Source organism: Cygnus atratus, chromosome 11 (genome assembly GCF_013377495.2).
Source record: "Cygnus atratus isolate AKBS03 ecotype Queensland, Australia chromosome 11, CAtr_DNAZoo_HiC_assembly, whole genome shotgun sequence".
NCBI lineage: Eukaryota > Metazoa > Chordata > Aves > Anseriformes > Anatidae > Cygnus > Cygnus atratus.
Window position 1 is genome coordinate 6,277,777 of NC_066372.1, and position 13,328 is coordinate 6,291,104.

At 35.5% G+C, this 13,328-nt stretch overlaps 1 long non-coding RNA gene across 1 annotated transcript in view; it reads right to left on the reverse strand.

Annotated features, from left to right (window-relative positions):
- The window catches only part of LOC126913438 (uncharacterized), a 46,146-nt gene extending 35,963 nt beyond the window's left edge, over positions 1-10,183 (reverse strand). Inside the window, exons 1-3 of the long non-coding RNA XR_007708736.1 lie at positions 10,116-10,183; positions 8,391-8,435; positions 7,046-7,198 (exon numbers count right to left, since the gene is read on the reverse strand). This is a non-coding gene — a long non-coding RNA (uncharacterized LOC126913438). The remainder of the gene's footprint in view (positions 1-7,045; positions 7,199-8,390; positions 8,436-10,115) is intronic.
- Between the last annotated feature and the right edge of the window lie 3,145 nt (positions 10,184-13,328).

The window sequence follows — 13,328 nt, forward strand, 5'->3', positions numbered from 1 at the left end:
AATGTAAAATCTACTTGGATTTATCCTTGATCTTGAAGTTTCCTAAAGATTAGTATCTGACCCTGGCAATACCCCTAAATGAAGATCATATTTCGTGTTCCTAAGAGAGTCCATACAGAGGTAGTTCTGTTTTCCTACCACGATGCTACAGCTAATAAGCTCTTTCTCCTGAGGAACATTCTGGGGAATATCATCTTCCAAAGTGGATGATGTCTCAGAAATGAAAGAATTGCAAAGTTGATTTTCTGTTGATAAAGTGGTCAAAAATTAATCTAATTTAAGATATGTTGTTTTATTTAAAAAATAACTAATTATTCCTATAAACAATCATTAAAAATATACACATGCTACATAAACTGGAGATGCCCTGAGCAATGATCCAAAGAGTAAGCCTATCAGAGGAACGTGTCAACAAGCCTGTCATCAAAATAACCCTCCACTCCTTCACCAGCCACAGATGCTGTGCTCTTATTATAACTAGGATTAAATTTTAAAAAAATATATATAACTACTTATAGAATTTTAGGTAGAAAACAGATTTTTTTTTTGATATCATAAAAACCATTACATACAGCCTTCTCCCTCTGAACAAAAGGACTTTATGTATGTACTGTAACTCTTTTCTCTGTGGGTTTGAAATTACACACAGTAGTGCCAAAGGTAAGTCATTTCTAGGGGTTTAATACATTTCTGATTTTTTTTCCTTTTTCTCCCTCTTGTGAAATATATTTGTGGCCCACAGCAATCACTTTAGACTTTTTAGACACGTCCAGATAGAGATAGATGACACAAGTAATCTACTTATCTTCCTTTTCCATCACCAATAAAAGTGACAGCCTGCCTAATTAGGCCTAATAAAGCAGCAGCCAAGAGAGGGGCTCAGCAGCGATCTAAAGAGAAATGGCATTGACCCACAGATACAGGTGCCGCCTTGAGGCAGTACTGGTATTGCTTTATCTTCAACACATTACATCTAGCTCATACTATATTCAAATGCAAGTAGCATGTTTTTCTCCTCAATTCTTAGATCAAGAACAAAAAAAAAAATCTCATCTAATCAAAAAAGGCACTGACAATTTTTCAGCCTTACATTAAAAGCAAAGAGTCATTCAGAACAGTGCACTCCATATTCTATTTTATAATATCACTTTAAGCTATTTCTTTGAATCACAGACATTTCTTTGTTAAGAAGGAAAATCAAAAATTCATCAGAAGAAGTTCTCAGGTTTTTTCCCTTTTTTTCCCCACCCCTTCACGCCCTCCCCCCCTTTTTTTTCCTTCCCTCAAACAGGGCTACAGCATGGGGTTTTTAGCTGGAACCAACATTTATGGAAGTTAAGGAACCTTAAGCAATTATTAGTGGTGAGAGTTTGACACGCCTGAGAGTTGTCAACAACTGGCTATTAAAGTCGAAGGAAGGGAAATAAACGGTGCTCTCAGCAAAATTAATACATGGCCTTGCAAATTAAAGATGTGGTGTTTTTTTAAACAAGGAAAAAAATGAACTTTGCATGAAACAACATTTTAAGCACATCTTTGTAAAAATTATCAGATTGTGAAATGGCATGAAAGTAAATCAAGTCTGCAGCTACGCATATTTCTACATTAGCTCAATACATTTTTTTATTATTATTATTATTTTGTTTTTTGGTCTGGAAGTATTCTTCATTCTTATTAGATCAGATTGCTGAAGGCTGTTTTTGTTCAACTATGACTGGAATACCACTTCAAGTGCATTCCTTGCTAGTGGAGGGTTTATATCAGGAGAGATGAACATACAAGGAGCTTTATTTCAAATTACTATTCAAGTTCCTGTCCTTTCTGAATGAGGTGCAAAAGCTACCTACAGTTCTGTCCAGAAAAATGGACAGTGCTTATATAAAAATACCTTGAGTGCACTACTTCAAATGCCAGCTTTTGTGTTAATAGTAACTAACACCAGTGATACCCATCCTGACAATATTTGCATTTGCTGTTCAAAATAGATGCATAGTACTGTGAGTGAAGCAATCTTCTTCCATTAGAGAATTATTGCTTTGAAAATACACACTACTAGTCTGGAACGGTCACAAGCTATCACCAGGACTGCAGCCACTGGAGGGGAAAAAAAAAAAAAGAAAAAAAGAAAGATCTCCTAGTTCAAGGCGTTAACTTGTCTACGAACAACAAAAATTAGTGAAAAGCATCCTTACTTTCTTTTTCTTTCCTTAATAACTGACCAACTGATACACATTTGCTTACTAAGAACATTCAGGTTCAAATTCAAAAGCCTTTAAATTTAATCAAAAGATTTCAGTTTACTTAAATGGCCTTGATTTGGATCCTTGAAGATCACAGGATGAGAATGCTTTAGAAAATTAGAGCACAGAGAAATCTGACTGGTTGAGGATTAGAACAGAAATAAATACAGTGACATTTTCTGTCTTTTTTCCACCAGATGAAAATGACCTTAAGAGCATACGGGGCACTGGATATGACCAACTAGTGGGTGCCAAAGAGGAGTTTTACTTTTAACTAATTAAGCTGAACTTGTTATAACAATGGAATCCTTTCTAAAGAAAGGTTTAGCTAATCACATAATTATTCTTTACATTTATATTCATGAAAATTACAGAAGTTACAGAAAAGCCCAAATTGGATGGAACCTCAGAGGTCATCTAGACCAGCCTATCGTGTATGACAAAAGCAGGGCCTAGACAAGATTGAAATATATTATCCCAATATTCCAATATTTTATTCCAATATTTTTGGGACAAAACTAAATCAAACGATACGTATTTTTCTGTAAAGAGAATGAAGGAAACAGAAAATAGAATATATTAATAAAATATGTATGAAAAGCTGCTTGGGAACATACCTAAATATGCTGTTTGGGGACTGAAATACCAACAGGCACTAATTGCAAAAGGGCATACAGAAGAATTGGGATTCACGATTCTGATTTGACAGATACTGATGAAACCCAATGTTCAGCCTGAAACTGTTAATATTCGACCTATCAGTCATTAGTGTGATACCTTCACAACGGCTGATATCTTGTCATTGCTTGAGACTTATTTTTAAAAGGAAAAAGTCTTTCAACTTTTGCTATATCACTAAGATAAAGCCAAATAATAAGGAGCATTTCATAATTCAGACCTCACCAGAACATTAACTACCATAGGAGGTGCAGAAAACGCAGAACAAACACTGCTGTTTTTATTTTTTTCCCCAGTTCTATTAAAAACAGAATTATATATATATATTATATAATATATATAATATATATATATATATATATATATAATTAGCCAGCTCTAATAAGCCAAATGATGTGCAAGTTATGCCAAGCCATAGTATCGAGATTTGTATTTGGAAACTTTGCAGACACATTCTTCTACAAGCTAAGAACTGTATGCATATTACTACCTATATGTGTTGGGAAAATATTTCTATTACCAAAACCTTAACACCATCAATATGATAAACACAGGAAATGCATAAAACTATGACTGACAGCGCATTCCCCACCATTTAACATCGGGAAACTGCTCCAAGTTACTCAGTATGTTCAGCTTTGAAAATATTCTATTTATTTTGTGGGGAGGATTCCTGTTCTGTTAGTGCCAGCCACCAGAACCACTCAAGCTATTGTTAACATTAACACTATCAGCTCTACCGCAGTAAATACTTGCGAGCCTCAGATGCCAACCTCAAAATGACTAGTTAAATTACCAAAAATTAGTATCTAGGCTGAGAAAAAGCCAAAGGATTTGCTTACAGAAAGCTCCCTGCAAGAACAAGAGCATCTTTCGTCAGATTGTATGTTCATCTTTTGGTTTTAGTAGCCACTGGTATCTCTATTTCCTATTTTAGAGCACTCATTTTGCATAGAAGCTCTGGAGTCAAATGGAGGAGTTACATAGCTCAGCAGCATAAATTCAAATGAACTTATAAGAGAGAAAATAATCCCTCATCTTTAAATTCAAACAACCTCATAAACCAACTACAACCTGTCATTCTGTAGTTAATCCCACTGGTTTAGGATTCTAGACAAAAGAGGACAATCCAGGTAGAAGGAGAATTAGCCCACTTACTGGCATACAGGCAATGGCTCTGCATAATCACAGAGAATACAAATTAATTACAATAATTATTATATCAGCTTATTATATTTATTGTTTTTGTCTTCTCCACATTATGTAGGGAGATTGAATTTGTTACTAAAGGGAGCGAGAACTTCTACCATACAGATGCAGGAATGGCCCAGAGCAGGCAAGTGCAAGGTTTACATGGGCATTTCTACAGGGTATGAAGAGCAGACAAAGGTGAATGATCTCGTACTCATAGGCAGGGTTTCTTTGGATGAGGAGGGCACCACTTAGGTCCCTTCCTCTGAGAACCAGAAACATTTCATACTACCTGCATGCCAAATGAGCTTACTAATGACAGCAGTTTACGATATAAACTAAGCCCTCGTTTGAACAGATCCCACAGTACTGAGGGCAATTGAACTGAGAGCCTACAAGAGATCCACCTCTGTACCAGCCCTTGATACCGTGGCATCTGCTGGCTCAGCAGTGCTAACTCAGTCTGAACTGGTAATAGACTACCATAAAACCCTTAACTCTTAATGAAGTGAAATAATGTGATTTGCTGAAAATGCTTGGCCTTCTTTTTATTATTATTTAAAAAGAAGTAACAGATGTAGGTTAGTCTATGAATATAAGAGATGAACAGCATTTCACTGCCTCGCACGGATCAAAGCTAAAATGCTCTGTTGGGAATCCTCTACCTGCAAGTTTGCAACATGCAACATCTTATTCTGTTAAGACCATGGTTTGCACTTTGGTGCATTTCTGATAGAAGGTTTGTCATTATATAAATTTATGGACCAACATGGCATAAAAAAAACATGTATGCTGTCTTACGTGTTTTAAGACAGGAAAAATGTAGTTATCGCTAACAAGCACAACGTAAATGAATCAGATCTTATTAGCAATTTTTTGATACGGTGATATCCTTTTGTGAATGAAGTCACAGTTCCAGAAGTACAGTGAAGGTCACTTCCAGATCCTGCATTAAGAAACTTGATATTTTCCCGGACTAGTTTTCAAAGGCACTACAAAATCTCCTGATTTGAATAAAACCTGATGAAAATCTGCTCTCCTGAAGACTTGGCCCAAAACACATCACAAATTTTAACACACACCTAATTTTAAGACAGTTACCACATAAAGAGTAAAGTTAATAACAATTTTTTCTCTGATACTTCCCAAGGACACATCACTAATGTTAGTTGGAAAAAAGAATCCTCAGCCTCTCCAAGAAGCTGTTGCTTTCTCATTTTTCAGTCCAAGGTATTATTCACATAAGAAGGAAAATCTTGAAATAGAATCTATGAACTTCTATAACAAGGAAGGAAAAAAAAACTCTTCATCAACTCAAAACATAGAATGATTTTTTTTGGGGGGGAGTCTCAGATTTATACTCCTCGATATCTAGGCTGCAAATGACTTTGGCTTTGATTTCAGTAAATTCTGGTAAGAATCAAAGGTCCATCTCCTACTAAATCCTAAAAGTACACGTTTATGGTTGAACAGATGAGTCACCCCATTGATGGCAAAGACTTGACCACCTAAAGCTAATCAAATGTGCTGTTCAGTTGGATTTCTGGTGCATATATCATTATATTGCACAACTAATGAAGTACGAGGTCTAAATGTAACTGATGAGTAATGCCAAGTAGTTTTTTTTATGTTCCTGTCTCAGTTACATCTTTTCCAGGTCTGCATTGGCATCACCTCACTTCATGCTGAGAAAATAAAGAAATTACCAAAGATCAATTTGTAAGATAAGTTACTGTAAAAAGTATTCTGTAAGAATACAGTAAGAACTGTCCTGTATCAGATTATCAAAATCTCACTTCATGCCCACAGAAATGTACAATCTTCAAACTTCCTGTACGTTTACTTACATTTCCGTGACTTTGTTCCTTAGAGTTCAAGGGCACGAGTATAAGATGCAAGACTATATATTTATGAATCTGTCTTGTGTCATGTGTCAGCTTTTTTTTTTTTTTTTGTGAGGGATTGGGATTGATTGCCTTCTAGAGAGGCAGGTATTTGTAAGAATGCCCTAAGGGTTAAATAATGATGCTGAGGGGCAAAAATTTAGGTCAACCTCCATAGTTTCATATGGTCTTCGTAACCAGTATGGAGCTCATCACCACTGCTGATGATTACACAGAGAAAAAAATTCCCCCAGTGCTCCGTAAGTAAATAGAAAATGCTAACCTTAGCATATTCAAAGGAGCATTTTAGCATGCAGTCATTAAGTTATCTCTTGGTTATTTATTTCTTCTGCTTGTTATTAGCTGTGTGAAGAATATTATTCTAATTATGTCAGCCCAATCAGCAGTATTGCATGTCCAGGCTCATTTCCATTAGTTTGAGCTTTGTCTTTCACACTGTGATACTAATTCAATGAGACATCAAACATTTAAATCGACCCAGGATGCCGAGGTCAGGCAGTTTTGCCCTTCCACTCTATTAGCACTCGAGTGTAATTGTGTTTGTCACTCCCCGCATGACTAATAGTATCAGGGTGACTATCAGAGCACAAATGAGCAATGCACTAATATATTATTTTGTTCTATAATATCAATATGTGTTTATTCAGTGGTTGTGTTAGCCAAGTTGAAATGTTCACTTTAATATAGTAACCATAAACTGTTCACTTAAACAGGGGCACTCACTCATACAATTACTTTACAGCAATGGAATTCTGCTTAAGTGAGAAAAATGAAAAAAAATTCACTTTAAAAATAAGCTTTCAGAGACTCAGCTTTACAACCTAAATTTGGTCTAAAAACATTAGTTCATATGCATAATTCATATACACAGCATATATAACAGTTTTCAGTATATAAATATAAACGTATTATGAACTACATATAATTAGAGAGTGCATAAACCATTGAAGCAATTTAAAAGCAGTTTGCATTTTTCAGAACAATTGCTAGAAATTTTCAAGTACCAGGCCTTGAACTAGAATATTTGCATACCTGAAGAAAAGGCAGACAAGGAATTTCCTCTACGTTGGTGCAATGGTGCAATCCACTATGGAATTTCAGCAAGTGGCTGACTTGAAAGATGCAGGTAATCACCAGCTGATACTTGTCATGTATATAAAACTACATATTTGCCCTAATACATTCCTGAAAAGGAGACATGATTAAATAGCTCAAAACTTAGATGAAAATGGAAAAAGGCCAAAAAATAAATAAAAAATCAATTCAGCACGCATGAGAATTATCAAATCTAATAATTTCAGAAAAATTGAAATTCTCTCTCTTCAGAACAATAAAGTTTTTGAGTACTTTAAATGCCATATAATTTTCTCTAAAACAGGTGGTTTTAGAATAACTAACACCATCAAGTGCATATGCATTTCCTCTTCAAGTTTATGTTCCAAACCAAGGTAAAATTTTTCTTTGTTTTCTAGGGGAGATCATGCACCAGCTTTCATCTACAACATTAGTATTTTTGTACTTTTATTCTATAGCACTGTATAAAGAACATATAATTCATTTTTGCGCCACTTTCTGAAATGTCAACCGTTAAGAATATTATTTCACACCAGCATTACATAACTAGCCGATTCCAGGTTTGGGAAATGGGGGATGCCTATTTATTTGTTTATCTTTTAAATTGAATAAATACTACTTCTCAATAGCATACAATAGTTGCTTGCAATAGTTGCATACAATAACACTTTCAATGCACTACATAAACTTCACAGAAAATAATTCAAACTTTTGTCATCTTGTATCACATCTACTATAAACAAACAAACAAAAAACAGTTAGTCAAATCTGGGAACCATTTGACAAAATTTTGGGATGCTTTAGTGACTGTTATTGTGTATACGCACCCCTGTCTTTAGGCAGGGTTTCAACAGAAGACTTGAATGTATGCTAAATTTAGACTTATGTTTTGAGTTTCGCTGACTCCAAACAAGCATGTGAGGCTTTTGGTGACTCACAATCAAAAATTTGTTCTTTCAATTGACTGGAGATAACATGCTAAAACGCACCCAGAGTTGAAGTCATATTCTGAATATTAAGAGAGAAGTGATATACCTCACCACCAATATGTTTGCTTCCTCCAGAAAAAGTACACTGTGTTAGCATGTACAATTCCATGCTTCACACATACAGCTTTAAGTGCAAATAGTGTTCTTCAAGTGAAAAAATATTACAGATCTTGTCAGAAATTGTTTTAGAAGCAAATATTTGTCTTGTCATGTTAAGCAGAGTGACTTCTGAAGTTTTACAGAATAAAATCCACTCAGTAAAATTCACATCAGAATGACAAATCAGAGCAAACAAAAGCAATAAACAAACCCACCTGACTCAATCCTTTTTCTTACTAATTGTTTTCTTCATTTATGATCTTCAGCAGGAAGAAAAAAAAAACACACAATTAAAAGCTCCAAACAACAACAAAACCTAAACTAAACTAAACTAAACTAAACAAACAAAAAAACACCATATCACAAGATCGTCTGACTAGAGAGTCAGAGATTTAAAAATGGCTTCAAGCTACAGGAACCCACACCTGAGATGAACTTCTCGGTGTCTGCACATCACTGAGCATTAGCAATCTGTATCTTCTTTACATTCTCAGCTTGTGATGAATCTGCAGCAGACCAAGTTTGGCATCACGCCCAGTCTAACTTATATGTCTTCTCCAAATCATAAACTTCCTAAACTAATGCTTCCCTGTGCAAAGATATTGGGAAGAGGATAAATCTTCTGCCTTAGCAGGCTGTTTTAATGCAATGAACCTGTGTGTGTTAACTGAAAAAAATGGTTCTTATAAGTACAGATCAAAGAGACACAAGTATATTTTAAAAGTTTTTTATTGACCTTTTGCTATCTGAACGTCCTCTCAAGAGAATGAATGCATCTAACATCCACATCACATTTTTGTTCCCATTTCTAAGGGAATTGCAAACTAGGTTTGTTAACTTCCTTGAATGTGCAGCATCATTCCTGTTCATTTATATCTAAGACAAAAATTATGTTTTTATTTAATCTTCGTGAGTTGCTCAAATAAACAAAAAGCACCTTTTATGGGACACATTACAGATGGAAATACCATTTTCTAGCTTCTATAAGAGAAGAAGCCTAAAATTATTGTCCACTGTGTCCTTGATTCATCCACAGTCTTGGATGAATCAATGGAAAGTATCTTTGTATCACACTGATCCTTGTGTGTGTTGAAGATGTGCTATAAACCACCAAGCAGAACTCAAGAGATATATTTGTCTAAAGTACATTTATTTCTCTACCATATGGATGAGGCAAATGTTTGCATTCCTTTCTTTGCTCTTCCCAATTAAGGTATCATGTATTTCTAATGAGTAAAATTAGGCTGCTTTGCTCTGAGTTCAAAGATTTTTTTACCCTCATCTGTGACAAGAAATACCTATATATGGTAGAGTTTGTGCATGCTTTCCTATCAAAATATTTATTTTGATAGAAAAAGGCAAAGTGTGGGTGGCAGGAAAAACTGTATTTTGTGCACAGCTCTAATTACATATATATACAGACACATATGTGAAGAGTAGATGTGCTGTTTTGCATACTTTGTTTTTGCCTACCCATTCATGGTAATTAAACCCGTGTGTATTATATTTATTCCCATGAGTTCAACCCTCCCTTTTGACAAATCCAACAATTAAACACATACTTTACTTCTAACAAGACTATGCAACACAGAACTGCTGCCTTTTATTTGCAAGAACTTTGCTTTCTATTATATTATAAACACACAGCTCTTTTTCTAAAACAAATGAATGTCCATTTCCCTTTCCCCCTTTCACTTATGCTCTGATAAGCAGCTCTAAACAGACAACATTTGTCTTCCTAAGGGGAGAGCATTACCTTTCATTCAGCAATGTAACTTCTGCGTGGCAGCAGATAGACTGTTTGTAAGGAAGTTATACCCAGTGCATTAAGGGTTATGAAGGCTTCCCTAACTACACGCAGGGAAAGCAAAGAAATTATCATATTTGTATTAAAACCGTAACACAAAAGAAAGCATTGCCTTTGAAAGGCCTTACCTTACCTAGCCATCTCTGCAGATTCCATGCCACAGATAGCAGGTAGTAAAGGCAGCCTCAGAGGTTCATGCCTAAGAAATACAATGAAAGGTTCAGGGCAGAACTTCTTACTCACTTCCCTGTATGCTTTTGTTGATTTCAGTTCAAGTTTCCGTAAGATTAGTTACTAATTCTTCAACTTCTTGCAGCAAAGATGATGATCAGTTCAAACAGCCATTTGACTGGTAGGTCAGCGGCATCTGGATAAATAACTATATAGTGCAAATGAGCTGTGCAAACATTCCATGTTTGGAAATAATGGCTTTTCAAGAAATCTCAGCATCATTTTAGCCATAATCAAAAGAATCTTGATAGCAAATTAAATTCTGTTTCAAAGTAAAACAGTATGGCCCACTGTGATCAAGCTCATGGGCTGGTACTTGAGCTAACAATGCAGATACCGTGAGCAATAAATACTAAGAAGAGTGCTATGGTAAAACTCTTTTGACCTCCAAATTAAAGAAGGGAATGTCTGTTCCCATCACAGATAATCAAAGATAGCACTGTAACACAGGTTTCAGTTTCTTTGAAAATCACGGCCATTATAGGACTACATGGCTACTACTTAAAGTAACAACAAAAAAGCAAAAACACACAAAAAAAACACCACCGTGTATTCTTCCTATTGATTTGTACTATGGACTGTGTGGAAGTGCCACATTGTAAACCTTGCGAATTGGTGGGCTATTTTGCTAGCAAAAGAATGAAAATATAGGTTCGGCATTCATCCTATAAGGCCTTTCCTTTCAGGGTGAACACAGACAATTTAGGCATTCAAATCCAATGTATCAACTACTTTTACTGGGAAGGAAAGGGTTCACATTCTCCTTTTTATACTTTCAGTTCCACACAAGGTCCAGGCCAGCAAAACTTTCATAACATATTTATGAAAAGTAAAACATTTGCAATTCAGTTGACCACATAGTTCACAAAAGTAGAGCAGCAATGCTACATATGCAGCTGTCCAAGCCCAAGCAGCACTACTGCATTTGCATCCCATCAAGATCAAATCAGTAGCATACATGAGCAATCTCCAGTCCCACATGTTTTAGAAGAGGGCATCTTTTAGATTTGGGAGAGATTATAATTCATTTGAAAGATAAACATAGGTGTCAGAGAAAAAAACAATGTAACATAGACAAATGGTGGGTGTTTTTTATTTTAAATAGCACACAGAAACACAGGAATTTAGATCCAGCATTCTCAAATCATTTCCTTATTACAAGCTGCTGAGAAAATCCATGTTTCAAATCCTAAACTAACAGTTTTCTGCTTAATTTCTAATGCAGATTAGAATGCGTTCATATACAATGTGATCTACAAGAGCATTGCATCTCAATATCCATACATTTACATACATGTGTGTGTGTGTGTGTATACACCTCTGAGATGGGATAATTTTACATCCTTGAAGTGAAACACACAGGTGTGACTTCAAAAGGATTTGCCAGACAAAATTACAGACACATCACATTTGCAGTAGTGGCCCTGATTCCACTTTATGTGAGATATGTTGTCCCTTTGTTTGCTGCTGACAAGCGTAAAGAGCCACTTTCACTGCAGATAATAATGGTTAATTTATCACACAGAGCAGTGGCTGACCTCTGTGCGTCCCTGGCCCTCCATCACCTTCACACCTGCTCAAGCTAATTGTTAGAGCCAAGTGTAAATGAAAATCAACTGGGCTAATAATGAATGGAGGCCATTACTCTCAACAGCACGTTGCTTTACAAAGGTTTATCAAGCTACGATATAACTAGTCCCTTAGTCACAGCTCCCTGTTTTATAAAGGAGGATAAGACAAACACTTCAAGCCAGGAAAGAAAACCTGACAGTAGGGCAAAATGCCTATGTTTGGAACTGTTTTTATAGAATCTTAGCACGGTGAATAGTATATTGACGTTAGAAAATGCAAGCTGGAAATCACAGCTCATAAAGCAAGAAGAATATTTTTAAAAGTCTTGAAGGAAGGGATTTCCCTCTTATCCATTTAACAATATACTAGCCTAAGAAACACAGGTGCAAATATACTAATTAACGAACAAACAGCTGTGAAAATCCAATCCATAAGTCCCTCATAAATCATACCAGAGACTTTCCCTGTGAAGAGCCCAAGACAACCTAGTACTTCAAATGCTACAATTTCAAGGAATCTTATCTTGCAGGTACCCTTGCTCCAGATAAAACAGAACCTAAAACTCCAAAATGATTTGTTACAGTTTAGCAAACCCAACCTCCTACATTTACATTCATTTATCTTCATCCGATAGGAAAAGAAAATTATGAAATTATTCAACCCATCTCATAAATGAAAAATAACTGTAAAATTCAGTGGGGTGCTTGTCTGTAACTTTAAAATTGAGGATACAGAGGATAGAAATATTTATGCAAGAGGTACTACAGTCTCTAAGATCCCTCTTCTAAAACTGTTCGCTCACACAAAATGAATTGCCAGGCCAGTAGTGGGCTTATGTCTCTCCAGCTGCACCAAGAGAAAAAAGACGATAGTCATATTCAGGACCACTCATCAGATAACCAGATAAAATGCTACTTCAAGCTCGTGATCCATGTTTGGACTGTTTTCAAGCAAAAACTCAGGAACTAAAGAAAGGTAAAACCGTGTAGCAAGCTTTAAACACACCTGTGTCCTGGGGCCTTCAGTGATTTACTTGAAGAAAAGCAAATATGTAGCTTTTTGCAAATATCCCATTATTCCTCTGCATGTACCACCACAATTTTGATTTTTACCCACTTAAAAGAAAAAAAAAGGTATTAAAGTTATCCTTAATCTGGTAAAATAATTGTATTTACGTGATTCATTTATATTAAAAGCAAATGCATACTAGCTCTTCCCTGAAAGTATTATTAAAGCAGAGCTACTGATCAATTCAAGAGCACTATTCTATTATTAAAAAAAAAAAAAAAAAAGAGAATGAAAACATCTAATATTTTCCACCAGCTATATTTCTTTTAGAATATACTAGATGCCTCAAATTAGTTTTTTAAAAAAATCCTTCTTGCAGGAATCTGCAGGACAGAATCCAACATCAATAAAAATAAATAAAAGAGCAGTGCAGTTACTGAAGATCAGATTGCTTGTGGCAGGGCAAAGGCTAAAGAAAAATGAAAATGAAGAACTTGGAAGTGTGATGTTTGAATTTTGGACAGTATTTCAAAAA